The sequence below is a fragment of the Lonchura striata genome, chromosome 11 (assembly GCF_046129695.1).
Source record: "Lonchura striata isolate bLonStr1 chromosome 11, bLonStr1.mat, whole genome shotgun sequence".
NCBI classification, from domain to species: Eukaryota; Metazoa; Chordata; class Aves; order Passeriformes; family Estrildidae; genus Lonchura; species Lonchura striata.
The window spans coordinates 18061329-18080172 of NC_134613.1; the positions used below are offsets into that span (position 1 = coordinate 18061329).

General features: G+C 41.9%; 1 protein-coding gene across 1 annotated transcript in view; it reads right to left on the bottom strand.

The window, feature by feature from the left end:
* The window catches only part of LOC110470594 (uncharacterized), a 134494-nt gene that overhangs the window by 77523 nt on the left and 38127 nt on the right, over positions 1–18844 (bottom strand). Inside the window, exon 2 of the mRNA XM_077786011.1 lies at positions 9318–9414. The gene's annotated coding sequence lies outside the window, so the exon portion shown is untranslated. The remainder of the gene's footprint in view (positions 1–9317; positions 9415–18844) is intronic.

Genomic DNA, 18844 nt, shown 5'->3' on the forward strand with positions numbered 1-18844 from the left:
ACCTAGATGTCCTAAACAGGAGCATAAAAACATTGCCTAGACAAGATCATTTATTATATAATATAGAAATCAAATCATGCTTGAAAAAAATTCTAACCTTTCAAGCTCACTTCACATATGATTTTTAGAATTTCTCATTGGCATAGACTAATTCCCTGTGAATTCAAACTCATGACAGTTTTTGGTGGGTTTTTTCTGGCAAGAAGAGTGCACAGCAGCAGTGAAATAAGGTGACACTGCTGAACACCAGGTCTTGTCAAAAAATCATGGAAATACTTCCTGGAGGAAGATTTTTTACCCCCTCTTATTTTACTGCTCGGCCTTTACATCAGTCACTTAAAGTGATTCCGTGGTTCATAATGTACATGTCATTCAAATTTTTCTAAGGATGCAAACTTAGTTTACAAGGAGCCAGGCAGGCTTGGAAGATATTTCATTTTATCTTGTAGTTAGTTCTTTGGCAAAAACACAGGAGAAAAACTGAGTGACTGATAAGTCTGAATGACTACTCTGCGTCAGTAAAGAACTAAATTTAGGTTTCTAGACAAGTGAATTTCTCCAACCAATAGACAGGCAGGGAGAAGCCTCTGAAAAACTTTTAAAAACCTTTAATCCAATAAGAAGAGGAAAAGCAAAAAGCAGATCATACTGGTCATAACCTAGCCAAGATACATAGGGATCCTAATACAGCCAGTAAGTTGGACTACTTCAAGTGTAAAAATGAGGAGGGAAAGGAAGCTAAACAGCTAAACTTTGTTTTCTCTTATTATTGGACAAGCACATCCTTTAAGCCAATGCCTGCTCTGAGCCCCAGAAAGTCATTTCTATCTTTTGGGGCAGGAAGAACTTGCTGCACCAGATACAGAAGAATGCACTGGTCCTACTGTGAAATCAGGATCTAGCCTGCACATGAACTGTCTTGAAAGCCAAACTAATAAGAACAGGTAAATATAAATCCCACCTTCCTTGCCCAGCTCCCACCCAACACCCTCATGCCAGCCTACAGATTCTGTTCCAGTAGCAGCTGCCTGTACTTAAAACATTTATGGTATTTCTCACAAATAGCTAAACCAATTTCAGTGGCTGGGAGGTTTATCACAAACTCCATATACATTCAGACAATTACACTGCAAGATTCCTAGAATTATATTAGGTTTTCCACCTTAGGATAACACAGTGAAATCCTTTGGAAAGTAGGACATTAAATGAAAATTCAGGTTCAAGTTCCTCAAAGCAACAGTGGTTTCAGACATTATAAAAATCTGCAGATGTCAGTAAAATAGAAAGCTACTGGAGCTTCTTAAAATGGGACAGACACCTTTCTGCTCTGTTAAGTACTGAAGAATTAATACAGTGAGTTCTATTAATGTATTTTCTAGAGAACCTCTGTGTTATTTCACACAGGATTTCATGGATGAGGACAAATGACTGCTCTTCACTTCTCTGGGTATGGCAATATATGTCAGGGAAAGAAAGGAAAAAAAAAAAAATTTATTTGCTTTACTGTGGTTCCCAAAACCTCATCCAGAATTAGGGCCCCATTGGTTACATGCTGTAAAAATGTCAATGCAAACGAAGTTTCTGCCCTAAAGAGTTTACAAATAAGCAGAGGCAGCAGGAAAGGATACAAGCCCCTTGTGCCAAAGCAATAAACCCTCTTCTCATCCACTGCCCCCAGCTACCACTAATTTGGCCTTAATTAGGTGGCTTATTTCTTCTAGGCATTGCAGGCAAAGTGTGTATCATGAGGACAAATGTGACAGGGAGGTCAGTGCTCCTCCAGGCCAGCCCATCCCCTGTACAGTCTGTAGGGCTGAAGGACTTTGAACACCATGAATGCCAAAATGCCTTTTCCATTTTCCCATCACAGCCTGGTCAGGATTGCTCTTTTTGGCAGTGGGCTAAATCAAATGCTGGTTTCACTGCCCAGCTTCTGTGAGCTCCCCAGCATCCACTCCTGGCTGCCTGGCTCCATATGAAGAGCATTTAAGAAGGAAAACACTCTCATATGAGAAAGTGCCACTCCCAAGAGTTGTCCATTAATGAATTTGTTTTCATTTTTTTTATCAGAAAAAAGATCTACAGGATAGGCAGAAACAAAAACAACAACTCTTGCCTGCAACAACTGAGCAGAACTGCAACAACAAGGAAGATGAGGGGTATTTAATCCACATGGTACAGCTGGGAAAGCCTACCTACCCCTTTCCCTCTCCCTCATGCACTAAACAAACTTCAATTGTAAGTGTTTGAGTGTTTTCAAGCTTTTCAAGTTCAATTTTTAGGTATTTTAAATAAACTTCAGCTAGACATATACTTCGAGTTGAACTTTATCTGAATCTCAGCACTTGACCTTTTAATTTCTCATTTTACCATTTGATTTTTAGAAACACTGATCGTTATTTGCAAAGCTTTACCCATGCATTCTCAGCTGCACCAAAGAAAAAAACCAAAGCCCGGAGAAAACCTAACCCAATCATAAAGAGCTTGTGGTTGTAGACAAGAAAGAACAGCCAAAAAACACATGAAGAATCTGATGGTTACAGATGGCATGGAAAGCATTCCAGTAGATAAACAGAAATGCAGAGAAAGCAGGATGGCTTTCCAGCTGTAAGTATCACAGAGTCACTAGGATGAAAGCCAAAGTAAGATTTACTTTTTTTTTTTTGATGCAACAGAACTTACTTTGTAAAAATTATCCTCTAACACTGGTTTGAAGAAACTACACTTTGATTTCAAGGCTCTGGAATAACAATTCACCAGGTAGTCCAAACTACATATATCCTATAAAAATTAGGAAAACACTACTGATGCTTGTTATCTGCAAGAGAGCAAAACAAATAGAATTTATTTTATATATTTCTTTCAACAGGGGGACCATTAACCCACAGTGGGGCAACCTGCCTTAGAGGCAACCCTTGAGACAAATAGCCCAGAAGTTGTGAAAGAGTTTAAAGAAATCCCAGGGTTTCCTGGGAGCACACATTCACCTCCCTTGCTGAGCTGCGTCACTTCCTTCTATATGGCTGCACTACAAAATTAAAGCCAAGATTCCAAAAACACATCACTTCTCATTCAACAAAGCACAGTGTCCTCCAAGGCACTCTTGGTTCTACAAAATATTAATTTATGAAGTACTTGGAAATATCAAGAGGATTGGGTTTCAGGCCCTACAGAGCTGCTGCTCTAAACGACACAAGATAAATAAAGATGGAGAAGTGGTGAGGGAAGCAGAAGGGAGACCAACTGCCCATATACAGAGGAATTCCTGCTGGAGCCATGATTTCATGCAAAGAGAACTAAAATAGCAATGTCTTCCACAAGTTTATTGTTCTCCCTTAGTGTCAGGGGAATTGCTAAACTGGAATATTCTCCCTTTCTTCTGAGTGGTATATGACCTTTATTGTGTTGTACTCCCATCAGCAATCTCCTCATTTTTGGCTTTTTTTTTTTTTTTTTTCTTTTTCACCTTTATCAAAAACTCTGAAAATTGAAAGAAACAATGACATGATGTTGCTTTTATTACTTATATTTTCTTGTGTGGTCTTTTTCATGGGTATATTCCTGCAAAGTTGAGTCACCTGCAGTAAGTTACTCTTACCTTGTATTATTAAGCAAGACATGAGTTTGTTCACACACTCTGTTCCACAAGTTTCATTCAACACTGAATGAACACCAGTACTGACCATTCATAAAATGAATGAGCTTTCTAACCACTGCACTACTGCCCTGCCCTTAAAACCCATGTGAAAGGAGACTGAAAAAAAACAGGACAAAACCTACAAACAGCTTTGACAGGAAAAATAAACCCACAGCCCAGTTCTTCAAGAATGTGCATGGAGAAATTTGTATAAATAGAGTAGCTGCAATTGCAGTGACTAAAATAAACCCTAAGACAAGCACCATAATTCCAAATGCAGAACAACTTTCTCTATAGCTGTAATAATGCATGATTTTGTATATCTGGTCAAACACAGGAGGCTGGAGGCATTAGAAGAAGTAACCCATCCCAAATTTATTTAGCAGACACACAGGGAAGTGATACCACCAGCAAAAGTCATTGACCCTGGAAAGGAGAGGAGGTGAGGAAACAAGAAACTACATCTCAAACACGAAGCGCCAAACAAGTTACCAGCATATTGGCAGCATTGTTTTTAGCTTCACAGCTGAGCCCAGAACTACAAAACCTCCAGATATTTGTGTACAATCACCTGAATTTATGTAACTTGCTGAACATGATGTTTTCTCAATGAATGGATTGCTTAGGAATAAAAATACATTCCTCATGCAGCATTTCCACAGGTGACACTGTTTCCCAGCTGTGTACTGTCTGCAAACAAAAACATATGTTGCCATTCAACTACAGACAAAACAGGAGATCCTTGGGTACAAAGGAGGGATGAAAAGGAGGTTTAGAGATGTTTTGTGTTGCTCTGGATCTACCACCACTCTCCTCCAACAGCACAGAGGTAACCCAGCAAACCACCCTCAGGAAAACCAGACACACAGCAATTCCTTCCACAAAAAGAAAAGAAACTTCACAACAATCTTCTCCCTCCAGAAAAAAAGTAATTTAAAGAACATATTTAAGTGCAAAATCTGCCAAAAATATGTTGGATTTTTTCTTTACAGTGTTGGAAACCACAGTACTGTGGCATGCATGTACCAGAGCCCATCAGGCAGCAGTGGGGGAGTTGTAGAGCTGAGCCACTTGCAGAGGAGCTGGAGCCTCACTGCAACACAAGCTAACAGAGCATCACCAATTTAATTGACTGATGATTTAATAAAATGCCCTGGATATAGATTAACTCGCTTTGCTTAATGTAGCTCAGCTTCCTGGCAGCAGGAACTGGCACCACACTGTTCCTGGGCTGGGAGCTGGGCTGCCCAGGGGCTGCATCCACCACTTGCCTCACCCAAACCTTTCCCATTACCCTTCCCAAAATAATGAAGTGTAACACTAAAGCTCAGATACAGGCAAGCAGATACACACATAAAAAAATAAGCTTAAACCTTATCTATGCTATATTAAAGTCCCTATTTCAGCTTTGTCAGTCCTGTCTTTCTCCAGAGCCAAACACCCTTAGTCTCAACATTAAGTTTCTTCTTTTGGACCATTTCAATCTCATAATTGTCAAAAAGATAATCTCCTGGATTACTTAATTCCTGCCCAAAGCCTGTGAAGATATGAAGCAATACTGGCTTAACAAAAGCAGCGCTTTCCCCATGTAGGGGAAGGCAGAGATCCCTATTAAATGTGTTTCCCTGCTCCATCCCTTCACCTATTAGTAGGTACAAAAACCAAACCTACAAAACTCAAATCACAGCAGCTATCTCTTTACAGTTCATATGCCCAATTTCAAATAAAGAAAGATACTGTAAAAGTTGGAAAAACAGAGAGTAAAACAGGATTATTAGCCAGCTCTAATTATACAAACTGATCTCATCCCCTTGTCATAAGCCTCTTTCCTGTTTCCGGAATCTATTTGTGCTGCAGAAAGTCCAGCCTTTTGTAAATGTCCATGGATCATCAACACAGGGTGATTAATTTCCCATTTTACAGTACACACATACTGTCAAGCAATTCACTTGTAATCCGATATAACCCTGCCCTCGCTTGTAAATTTTTTCCTCTAATATATTACTAAAGGCAAACAGCACTTAAGATACCAATTTGTAAAATCCAAACAACGTTTCAAAAGGAGGCATCATGCTTCTATAATAAAATAAAAATCACAGACCACATCTTCAGTTCAAGTAGCTACATCCTAATAAAGTTAAGACCCAACAGTCGACTTGAATTAAAGAGCAGCATGTACGCAAGAGCACACATATGTTTATACTCAAATTAAGTCCTCCAACAGGTTCTGGGGCAGCTGTTTCACGTATGCAAGAGACTTTTATCTCAGGCTCAATATTAACTTCCAGAAATCCTTAGCAGACATTCTAGCTGCCTCCTCAAATGAGCAGTTTTGGGAGTAAACTGTGGGGAAGCTCTCAGTGAGAACCAGCTCATGTTTGCAGGGGTGATTCTCGACTTTGGGGTTTAACCAGGAGCTTCATGAAAATCCCCAGGTACCAAACTGGGCAGCAGAAGCATCATGCAAGTTACTGGTTATCTTTCAAAACAGAGATGCATTATATGGGATGAGGTGAAGAATGGAGGGAGGCAGGAACAGGCTTTGGGGAGCATTTCACCCCAGTGCATAAAAGGATAAACACAGTGGAGACCTGTCAACAGAAAGGAGATGCCTACAGCCTTACATATGCAATAGGAGTGAGCAAAGCCTCTAACTATTGATTCCTACACTTCTTACTACAGCACGTGTCCTTAAACCTTCTCCACTGCACTATCCTCTGACTCTCAAGGCTGTGCTGTTTGAGGAACTATGCTGAGCAATGATGGTTTCAGTAAAAGAAACATCACCCCCAAGCCCTAGATTTGAGCAGTAAGGCCCTGCTTCCTTCTGTGCTTCCCAAACCACAGCACTTGTACAGCATTCCCAAAAACATAGGCTTGCAGTAGAAAACTATCCGGGATGCCCAAAACATCACACACTTTAAAGCAGACAAATATGACATATTTCCTAGCATTTACAAACCAGGTAGTTACCCAATGCCTATTTTAATAAAGTCATGCACCAACCTTACTTCTCCACAGCACAGAGTTCTAGCCACAGGTCGAGTTGGAAAAAAAATAGCATCAATACCAAGATGCAAGACATGTTTCTGCTTGCATTTTGGTCTAGGAAGCTTCAGTGCCCAACATTTTAATGTGCTTTTCTTCTCTGAAGAATAATCAGACTCACTTTTCCCTTTAGGCTCCATTTTGCAAATGCTGCCACTGTGGCCCCAGGCACCAGAGACTTACTCAGGAAAAGCCTGGCTAACACTCCAGAAGAACATTTCATCAGAAACTTCAGGTTTCCTACAGGAGTACCTGTGCTAACCTCACTCCCTATGTCACAGCATGACCACATCTGACACCACAGAATTACAAATTGTTTCTTCATAATTGCTCCTCTGCTTTCAATTCACAAAACTATGGGAAAATGTTCTTCTCTAAACATGTACTTTAGGCAGTGAGAGAACACGCTCATTTTGCTGAAATATCTTTTCTGAAGCACAACAGGCTCAAAAAATGCTCCTCATTCACTTAGCAACTGCAATGATGGAGTCACTTTGTGTGGCATTCCCTGCAAGGAAAATTAAAGCTCTGCTCCCAGGACACTGTACTGCACTGGGAATATCCCACAGGAAGTACAACCCCAAGCAACATAAAATATTACATCCCTAGCCCAGAAATGAGAGAACACTCATTCAAGCCTCATTTGTAAATAAATTAAAGCATCAAATAATGAAAATCCAAGTAAGCACAGTTTGTACCCAGTTCCACTACCCCACCTTCTGCACCTGAGCCTTTCAGCAGCACGCTCATATGCAAAACCTCACATTTTGCAGACACCTAAAATTGTTTCTTTCAAAGAAACAATGTGCCTTTACAAAGTGACCTTTCAGGCTGGTCCCTCAGGAAATGAATGGGTTAAGTGCCCACAGGTCCCAGCCTCCCCAGTAAATCATTTATTACCCCAGCTCAGGGACAAGGAGCTCTGCAGAAGTGAGAGCCCACGCTGTGCAGCTGTTCCCAGCCAGGCAACTCTCCACAATTATGTTATAACACAGGATTAAACTCGGGGAGTGGAAATCCGTCCCTTCATTGCTGATGGCTTTTTTCTTTTTTTCAAGTTATGCAGCTGTTTTAAATGTTACAGAGTTCATTAACATGAAGTTCATTAAGCAGTAACCACTTTATGAATGAAATGAAAAGACTGTCATTATAAGCACAATTATGGAAATACTAGACCAGCAGGTAGAAAAAGGAAAGGGTATGAGAATGCTGCTCCTGAACTCCAAATTAGCCTTCTTTTTCTCCCAGATCCTTCAGAGGAGGCACACCCAGAAATCAGACGTGAGGCAGAGGTTGGTTCCCAGGCAGGACTTCAGATGAGAAGCTCTTGCTGCCTGTGCTGGGCCTCCCCAGAGATTTCACTGCTGTAGATGAATGTAAAAAGTCACCCCCCTTGGTCACCCCCAAAAAGGGTCTGGAATCTTCCTCAGCAGTGAGCACAGCTTGCTGCAACTCACCACGCTCCCCAAATTAGCAGAAAGTTAAGAAACACTATGACAAATCAAGCCACAAATTGCTTCTCTGCAGCTGGTGTCGTGCATTCCTCCTTTAAACATGATGAACTTGGAGAACAGCTCTCAGCAAGCCACTTATTCATTCCTGATAAAGCAGGTTCCATTCATAATTGTGCCAAGGACTTTATTTCTTTCTCAAGGTCTGAAAATAGTATAATTCCACTGTTCAACCCCACTGAAAAAAGGAAAACCCAAATTATTACGATACATACTTGTCTCTCTACAAGTAACAACAGTTTATGATTAATCCACCCAGCTGCTGCCACAGCTCAATAACACCAAGCGATTTGGACTCAGTCTCGTTAAAGCACTGCTCTTGTAGGAAAGACCATGGAAAACAGGAGGCACTGCAGAAGGTAAACAGGTTAGGGACAGTGGGAGGAGAAAAGAGACAGCTTGCTGTGGTTTTCCTCCCTCCCTCCCTTGACAGAGCTCACACATGGCAAGCACCCATTTCCAGGCAAGACTCTGGCAGTTTCTTTGCTTCAGGCTAACAGTTTTTGCACATTCAAGTCTTTTTGGAGAGAAAGGGTGTAACTCCATGAGTCAAACAGCTCCTGTCAGCATTGCAATAACCATACAGTCACGTTTAGGCCAGATCCATCCCATGATCTGGTTCACCACACCAAGAAGCTGGTGTTAGCTGCACAACAAACCCAGAAGCCTCAACAGCACGACTGCTCCGGGGCAGACAGACCGACAGCCGCTGCGCCGACCGGGAGGCACCTCAGCTCTGATCCTGGCCGGCTCCCATGGAAATCCTGGGGCTGTAACCGTATGCCTGCCTGCCCCAGGGACATAAAAGCTCTATCTTAAAATATTAGGGAAAAACAGCTGATGTTTTAAGTGTTAAGTGCTATTTTATACCGTGGCATCTGGCTGATACAGGAGGCAATATCACACATCTCTTTTCTAACCCCACCACAAAGAGATTGTATTTTATGGCAAAATAATTTTTTGGATTTGTTTATATCATTGTAATTGCTCTGACATCAGCATCCCCTCCTCCTAAGGCTAAGTTTGACAAATGGCTTGACAATGGGCAAACCCATTCTCCCAAACCCCTCATCTCAATCCTGTTGTATACCTAAAAGAGCTGCCAAAACACTTAACCTTACTTTAACTGCATGAAGCAGTACAGGTGGCTCCAAGACGTTCCTCAGGTTGTTCCCACAGCGAGCAGGGAGAAGTAGGGCAGGTCACAACACTCAGCTCCTAGAAGGGGAAAGAAGAAGAAAGAGTCACCAGGTGCAAGGGTCAGCATAGCTGAGAGCAGTCCCAACACCCAAACTGGCACTGCCACACCTTCGCCAAGGGGGATGGAAACCATCCTCTCCCTTGTTAGCCATGTGGGAAGCATGTGTTGCCTCCTGCAGCAGTCCCATGTGGTTCCATGAGCACACACAGGTCAATGGCCACATTATGGATAGGGCTATTTATAGACACACATAGGCATCTGGCACCACCTAAGAATAACTGTGCTGCTGAGTTTATTTGCTGCTGTCCTGCTATTCCTGTTATTTGGTTTATCCCCAAAGCTGTTGATCTGCTGTCCATCACCATATCCCAAACAACTAAGCTGGCCTTAAGTCCTTTGCTTCCATCAACACAGCCTCTCCCAGACAGACTCCATTATACCAAGGTGTTTTAACAGTAACAAAGGTAGATGATGGCAGATGGTTAACAGCAAATGAAGTCCAAATCTACCAGGATGTCTCTGCCAAACCCTTTGGGGTTGCTTGCAATTTTCCACAGGCTGATTCCCTGCTCTGGGGCAAAATCTACTCAGTAGATTCATCCATAGGGATGGTCTCCAAAGCATACCTAGAAAGAGCAGTTAAAGTGAATCAAATGTCAAAAGGTGAAAAAGCCAAGGCTGAGCTATAGTTTATTAAATGCTGTGTGGGAGATTTTATTAGCTAAGTCGAAGTTATCAGGGTATCTCAGACCATCATTTGGTTACCACACCAGGAAAGGTTATGGCTGCACACAAACACCACCAAACACAAGGACAACACACCAATGGCCTCTTCTTGTTCTACCAGAGACACATTCTGCCCCTACACTCTCCCTGCTGGGAAAACATCCATAATCTGGGAATCTCACAGCCTGAGCCAACCTGCCAACCTCAAAGTGCAATTACAAGCACAGAAGTAACAATGGCAAAACTAGTTACCAGCTGGGAAATCAATTGTACTGTGTGAATTAGCTGGGGAAAGTACAGGACTGGAAGGTGAGGCGCTGCACAACAAATCTCACTCCATCCACACAAGAACTGCATCACCTGAATACCTCAATGTTGGTTTTACACAATGTTTTTTCTTAAGATTAACAGCTAAAAGTCTCTTTTTTCCATTCTGCTGAGAAACAGGGAGAGTATTTTGCAAGGCAATACAGGGTACTGTGCTTTATTACAAATATGCTCATTTAGATGTAGACCAAAGAGGAAAACCAGAAAAAATTTCATCCTCTTAAAGTATGAGGATTGTGCATGAATTCCTTCATTGCCATGTCACACATTTCTGAATTACATTCTTATGCCAAACTACTGGAGCTGAAAGTGGAATTACCTGAACTCTTAAATCCCAGTTAAGAGCGTACAAACACTCTCTGGATTCATTAACCAGTAAAAACTACCCTCGCAGTCACAAACAAGCACACTGGAACTTTCCTCTGGCATTTTTGTAGTGTTATTTTCAGGACCTCAATTTAGAACATGGTTACTGTTTGATAAAGCAATAATTAACTATTTGCCATCCTGTGTTGATCTCCAAGGAACAGCTCTTTCCAAGGCACATACAATAACAATACACTGGTTTCACTCGTTTCTGAGACACTGATAACTTGGCTTTTAAGAGTCTATTTGTATATTTTGGCAGAGAAAGCAGGGTTTGCTGCTATCCCTTTGAACCAACAAGGACTGTGGGTATGGCTAACACTGCCAGGGTATCCGTGAGCATGCTGTGAATCACTGCAGGTTTTTCCTCATCTCCACTAAGGAATGAGGGTGTGTGTATGGAAAGCTCACTTGGATGCTCAGGACCTGGAAAGTATTAGCAACCGGAGAAAATAAACTGCCCAGCTATGAAAAACTAACATAGATCATAAAATTCTTCCTCACACTTTTTTGTCTGGTTTTATTCTGTGGGAGTTTTTATATTGCTACAAGAAGAAGAAAGTAACATTAAAGAGTCTTATGCATTTTAGTTCTGTATGTAAAGAGCCTGCACAATCAGCAAGGTTGTCAACGAAGTACTAATTCCCCAAAGAATTGATTTCTGTTTCCATGAAATCGTTATGGGAAAACTCCTGCATGCCTAAGCACACCCATTTCAGAAGGATTTCCCCATGGGGATTTCTTCTCCTCCTCCTCCTTTACTAGGAAATCATTACCAAGTGCTGACAAACACTGACATAGCTCCTATTTTCTGAATCTTAAAAAGATGGGTTTAAAATTTATGTTTCATGGGCAAGCTCATACTGCTTTACAAATGAAAAACTGCTCAGTATTATTACAAGAAAATGATGACATACAGTAGCTTTATAAAAAGCAATTTAGTTTCTACAAGGCTGTGTAAATATTCAAAACAACCTCTAACTGAATAATTTCTCCTCTAAAAGGGTTTACAGTCATGATCTCCCACAGTGCTCACTAAAGTAAATGAGAATGTAAACAAGAATCCTTTTGACACCCACCTTTACACATCCTATTTTGCTTGAGTTTAGTAAAAATAGGGGGGAAATCCCATCTCTTTTGTTAGGACACAGTTATTTGATAGCAGACTGTTTATGGTCTTGCTCCCTCCCCATTGAGACAGCTAAAGCAGAAATTACCCAAGCCACTGATTAATTACTGAAACACTCTTTATGAAGAGAGAGGAAAAGAAAATTTAAGGACAGTGTTACAGCTACTTACAATTTTAAGAAGACAACATTAACTGACCCTGTGGATTATATATGCAATTGTTGTAAGAGATGAGTAATTTTACCAAAAAAGCTCAATAGCTTAAAGGTGATCTGCATCTGATACATCCTCGAGAGGCAGAGGAGAAAAGCATCAAAAAGTAGTCTTGTTGTATTTGTAAATTAAATGAACGACAGTGAATAACACAGACAAAAACGAAATTATTCTGTGTTGATAATCTTTTGAGAGGAATCAGTTGGGACTCTTAAACATGCTTGGTAGAGTCCCAACATGTGGACCTCAGGATTTCCAGTTACTTTGCTGATTCCTCCCCAGCAAACCCCCACCATTCCCAAACACTCCCCAGTGTCCAGAACAGAAGAAACCACTCCTCAAATTTGCTCTTTTTTTCCCTGCACCCAAACCTATTTTATTTTTCTGAGAAGTATTCCATGTTTTGTTGTTCTGCCATCTGAGTACTTTGACATGTTGAACAAGTTATCTCCCCATCTGGTTGTAATTGCCATTGCAAACCTTTCAACAAATTCAAAAAGCAGAACCAAGATGAGAAAATTAATGGTCTAGGAGATGGACAGCTGATTATTTGGGATTATCTGATACAGCTAGAACCTTTTCATAGACAAGGCACCCAAGCACAGCCAGTCCCCAGCACCTAAACAAACCTCTGGGGTTTTACCTGACTTTTGGCTGTTGCCTGCTATAAAACCTCCTCACGATTTCATATCAAATGTTGTCAAGGAAGACACTGTTTCTCCTCCTCATCTCCCAAATTGCTGGGTGTACAACTGTGTGCTGCTGCAATCTTTTGCTCTTAATACACAGCCTATACTGCACACCATGATATTCCCATTACGGGACATCCTTTTCCTGCTTCTGCCACATCTCCCAGGCGAGACTGGCTCACGAGACCTTTCCAGAAGTTTGGTTGATGGTCAGAACTGTATTTCCTAATTCCTTAGGGAAGGGACTCTGGACACACTCCTTGGACAACCAGAGGATCACACCCAGCCAGCATGGGTTTAGGAAAGGCAGGTCCTGCTTGACTAACCTGATCTCCTCCTATGACAAGGTGACCCGCTTAGTATTGAAGGAAAGGATGCAGATGTTGTCTGCCTAGACTTTAGGAAAGCCTTTGACACCTTGTTTCACAGCATTCTGCTGGATAAACTGGCTGCTCAGAGCTTGGATGGGTGCATGATTCTGCTGCTTATTGGGTTAAAAACTGTCTGGATGGCTGAGCCCAGCACGTGGCAGTGAATGGAGGGAAATCCAGTTGGCAGCCAGGTCACAATTGGTGTTCCATAGGGCTCAGTATTGGGCCCAGTCCTGTTTAACACCTTTAACTGGATGAGGGGATCGAGGGCACTCTCAGTTTATACATGACACCAAGTTGGGCAGGAGTGTTGATCTGCTGGAGGGCAGGAAGGCTCTGCAGAGGGATCTGGAAATGCTGGACCAGGTGGGGGTCAGCCTCTTCTCCAGTGTAACAACCAAAAGGACAAGAGGAAACTGCTTCAAGGTGCACCAGGCTTAGATTGCACATGAGGAAAAATTTATTCACCAAAGGTTGGTCAAGCACTGGAGCATCTGCTCAAGGAATTGGTGGAGTCACCACCCCTGGAGGCATTTAAAAGATGTGCAGAAGTGGCACTTAGGGACATGATTCAGTGGTGGTCTTGGTAGAACTGGGTAATGGTTGGACTTGATGACCTTAAAGGTCTTTTCCAAGCTATACAATTCTATGATCCTATATAAATGGAGGAAAAAAACATTATTTGCCTAAAATCTGTATTGCTTTGGACAACTGCAAATACAGTGTGATCCTCTAGCCATTGCATCAAGCTACATTTGTACCATAGAGTGGAGGGCAGATTGCAGCTCATCACATTTTGACATACACAGAACATTCCATTGGAAGTAAATGATAGGTTTTGTTTAAAGAGCAGCATCTGACTTGGCATACTGGATGAAGAAAAGCCAAGAATTTTAAAACAACAGAAAGTAAAATATATCCATATTTCACATGTCTCTACACATTGCAGAGCAAGCAATAATATTAAGATGTTAACTGGAGTCCCATCAATCCTGATTACCAAGAGATGGGAGATAAATATTCCTTCATATACACTAAGTTAACTTTTGAAACCCAAACTCTTTTGACAGTGTTGCCTTGAACTTGTAAACAGGAATAGTCCCATGGAGTAAAAGGAGCAAAAGGGAAGCAAGGAAGCAACAAACCAAGAGCACTTTTCTACTCACTCTAGCCCTGGGCAGACACAAATTTTCTCTCTAGAACTAGGAGACCTGCACAAAACTGGAAGAAGCTTGAATTTTTGAAGAAGTTGTTTGAAGTTTTTTAATTCCACAAGCAATCACAACAAAGCAGCAAAACAAAGAGACCAATGATGCTTTATAGCTCTCTCCCTTGCATCGGGGCAGCAGCCTGGGCCCATAGACACCTCTTGGACAATGACACACAAAAACCTGTTTCCCCAGGAGAAGATGAGGTGCCACAGGGACTCTGCAAGCAGTGAAAACCCCAACACCTCTAAAAGCACGGTCCTGCACAAGAGGTATTCAAAGGTCCACAAGGTCTCAGCCTTCAAAACTGAACAAAAGAAAAACTGGAAAGAATAATGCTTTTGTTACCCGTTCATTTTTGCTAATAAAAGCAGGACTTGGTCCTGAAATTTGTTCTTCTTTAAACTGCAGCCTGTCACCACGTTCACCCTAAATAGCAACTGCTTCTTTCCAGACAGCCTTGTTAAAGCACATCAGGATTGAGATAAGGACTGTTTCCACAAATTACCTTCAACTGTTTCCATCATGGCTGACCATCTGTGGGAGATATTAAAACTTAACTTGTGGACAGTTTAAAATCTGTGCAAGGGTTTAGCACTTCACTGAACCACCATGGCAAGACCTCTACTCTCCTTCTTACTGGGAACCAGTATCAGACACCTTAGCTAAAAAACAAAGCAAACAGCAACATGCTGCAATAACATCTCAAGCCCTCAGACATTCCTATAACAATCTTTTTTAAAAAACTTTTAATTCTGCAACAGATTCTTCTCCTTCCCCTGTCCTCTACCATGACACTCAGGTGACAGTCTCAATGAGTTGTTCCTCTTGCTAGAATGGGGCAAAGCCCAAAACAAACCTACTTCAGAAGACCAGAAACAGAGGAAGCACGAACAGCAAAGGCAAGGACTACTTTAGCATCATCAAGAACTACCAACAGAATGCCTCAAAGGCACAGGAAAATGCCACTCAACCACAGCTCCCCATTAACAGAATGGGCCTATTTCCTTTGAAATACTGGGTGCAGGCTCTGATAGGACATGCCAGACATTTCCTGGGAAGATGATATGTCACCCCCAGAACAGGATATGGACCCTGAGAGAAGACAGAGTGGCTGGAAAAAAGATTCATGTGAAAATTTCAGTTTGAAGGTTTGTCTGGTCTATCACCCTGCTCAAAGCTAGGCTGTGATATCAAGGTTATGAAATTATCCCCATGCTTTCATTGTTCAAAACCGTCCCCGTCAATGTAGCCTGTTTCTCAGTTCTTGTATGTCAAACTGAGCTAGATAAGGTAATTGAGCTCCATCACCACAGAAGGAAATCAAACTCACCATCAGTGCTCCATTCCTGCTCCACCTGTGAAACCTACAAAATTCACTTGTTTAATCTGACTTTCCCCATGTACAAAACTGATTTTCTTCTTCATTTCCACACAGTTTACAAAAATACTCAGTAAAATAAAGGAAATAAATTTTTACTGTACTTAGAAGCCTTGTAACAAGGATGGGAACATGTAGATGCTGAAACCAAACACCAGCATATAACACACACTGATGCATTAATACAAGGTTTTCTCCTACATGCTAAGGAGGTATCTTGGTATAAAAAACAAAGAACAAATCTATATTCTTGTCTCCCACTGCAGCTCCTGCTGAGCCCAAGGCCCCTCTGTGCTGAGCTCATGAATGCACCAAGAATCCCTCTGTTACAATGATAAACAGAGAAATGCTGGGAGGGGACACAAAGGGACAGAAAACGACACAACTTGCCCAAGGCTTTAGAGATGGCTGCCAGCACAGTCTGTAATCTGGATGGTATCACCTCTCCACCCCAGCAGCAGTGACGGTTCCCCCTTTCTTCAAAAGCTGTCTCCATCCCCACCTGCGGCTGCCTGGCTCTGCCAAGCAACCGTGACATTAAGTCACTTCACTGCTCAAATCAACATGTCACTGGAGCTGCCCAGTACTTAATTATATGAATTAGGAGATCTGCATAATGGTCCTAAACCAGTAATGCAAGAGAAGGTTTAATGATGCAACAAAAACCTGCAACGCAGCACTCGGAGCACGGGTGGGTTACACAACAGCTCAAACAATTCAGCGTTTAGGCTGCAGACTTGCCTAGTGCACATCCCATTTTCCCAGAGCCATCATCTGACTCCAAGCACTTGAGATCCTCTCAAACACACCCTTCCTGCCTCCCTTGCACCAGAAGCTCAAGGATGAAGGTGAGGATCAGTTTTTGTGCAGCAGTCAACCACATCCAGGAGAAAAGATGCCCAAAGCACAGTCAGCCCTTTTCCCAAACTCACATTCAAACTCAAAAAGATTTATCTGAAGCCTGTCCTACCAACCACTTACATCTCACAAGTAGTGCTCCCTCCTCCCACATTAACACTCCATTGCACAGAGATGACATAACTCCAGTGAAACCTGTTCAGTCGACAGCTGGAGTGACTTTTGCATTGTGCCATGTGAGTTAACTCCCAGCTGCAGCCTCCTTTAAGGAAGCATTATGAGCACAGCTTTAACAGAGATATCACCCATGAACTGACAGCAAATAAGGTAATTTAGGTATTTGATGAGCACTCAGCATGAACTGTTCATATGGAAGAGAGTGCTCCTACCTCAAGATTTCTGAATAGAGCTTATTACTAAAATAAGCTCAAATACTTCCAGATAGTATTGATTTCTATTCATAGCACTTATATAGCTTAAGGGAGAAACCATTTGGTTTGAAATATTCTTTTAGAATCTATTGAACTTTCATGTCCATAAACACAATACCAAATTGCAGCTTAGCAGGCTTATTTTACCTTTTTTTTTTCTTTTTTTTTTGGTAAAGTGCTCAGATGAAAAGCACTATATCATCATCAGGGCTGAGAAGTATTATTTAGATTTTAAAAAGCAGTTAAGTGACTTGGCCAATCCATATGTTCAATATCAAGGGGATCATAAGAAAATTGACAGGACCAAAACTGCAGTGGGGAAGGAAGAGTGATAGCAACAGCTGGGAAGCTGCTTACCAATATCCGCACATGCTTGTTGAAACAAAAGCCTCAAGACGAAATGCTGTGCCTTACCTAGAAACCCATTAAAATGTCACTAGTGTGTCACTTTCTTAATAGAAAAATGCCATACTTGTATTCCTCTGCACCTGTAAAAAACACTATTAATTCTATTAAAATCCATAATGGCAACTGTTCATCTCCATGTGTGACCATTCCCACTCACTTTTGCCAAGGCCAAAGGAAGCACAGGGTGCTGTTACAAGCCACTTGCAGCTGCAACAGATCAGCATTTAGTACATCAAGGCAGATGGCTGGAAACAACCAACAAGCAACCACAGAGCATCTTTTACCCTGCAAACCCTTCAGCAGGTTGCCAGATTTGCTTTCATATAGCTCCACTTCTCTTTTCCCTCCCTCTAAACAAAAAGACTGTTTTCATTCAGCTGCTGTTTTTTTCCCCCCTTTTACAAATGCAGACACCTGCAACAAATTCCTCTTTAAAGAGGCAGATCACAGCAAGGCAGTATATTATGAGTAGAAAAGCAAGGGACATTATCAAATAGCATTAGCACAAATAGCATTAGCACAAAATGGCACAAATTTTCCCAGTACCCAAAGAGCCCAGAGCATGTAACTCCAAGTGCATGCCAGGGGATGAAGCAAGCTTTTGCCACTAGCAAAAAAATTCCTGAAACAAGTCAGCAAATGTTCGTTTAACTTCTGTCTCAAAGTCTGACATCAAATACAACCTGAGATTACCTGAGCCTGTTACTGGCTCTGCATTCACACAGCAAAGTGAAATCCTGGAGGTGCCTGCATCCTCCATGTCTTTCACACATTGGCTGGAGGCAGCCACAGTAAGACCTACTCATTATTTTCTCTGCAAAGTACACTCCACCCCGTTACTCAAGAGTTACAACCCAACTAGCACTGTGATGACTTCACTGCCAGCTGCTAGGCATCCTCAAAAAAACAAAAACAAATTACATGAGGCTACCATCACTTACCAAACCCTACTGCAGGTACACCGGGCTGTTGGGCAACTTTGCTGACGTACCTGCCGGTACATCAGGGACTTATTCCCCAACCATCCCCTGAAGCAAAGGATCTTTATTTACAGCAGTGACAACCATTTTCACCCAGCAGAACACCCTCCCCCTCCTCACCTACCCTAAGCAGGTAGAGATTTTTGCTCAGTGAAGGAAAAATACGAAGTTAAAGCCACCTAATTGTGAGGACACACCCCTCTCCCCGTGCACCTGTAAATGACCACTTGTGCAACAGCACCTGAGTGTCAACAGCACTGTGGGCACTACCCAGGCACCAACACAGCAATCAAGCAAAGGCACTACCCGCATTTCCACGTGCAGGTAGGGTTTGAAAAGTGCCTATCTATCTATCTACACC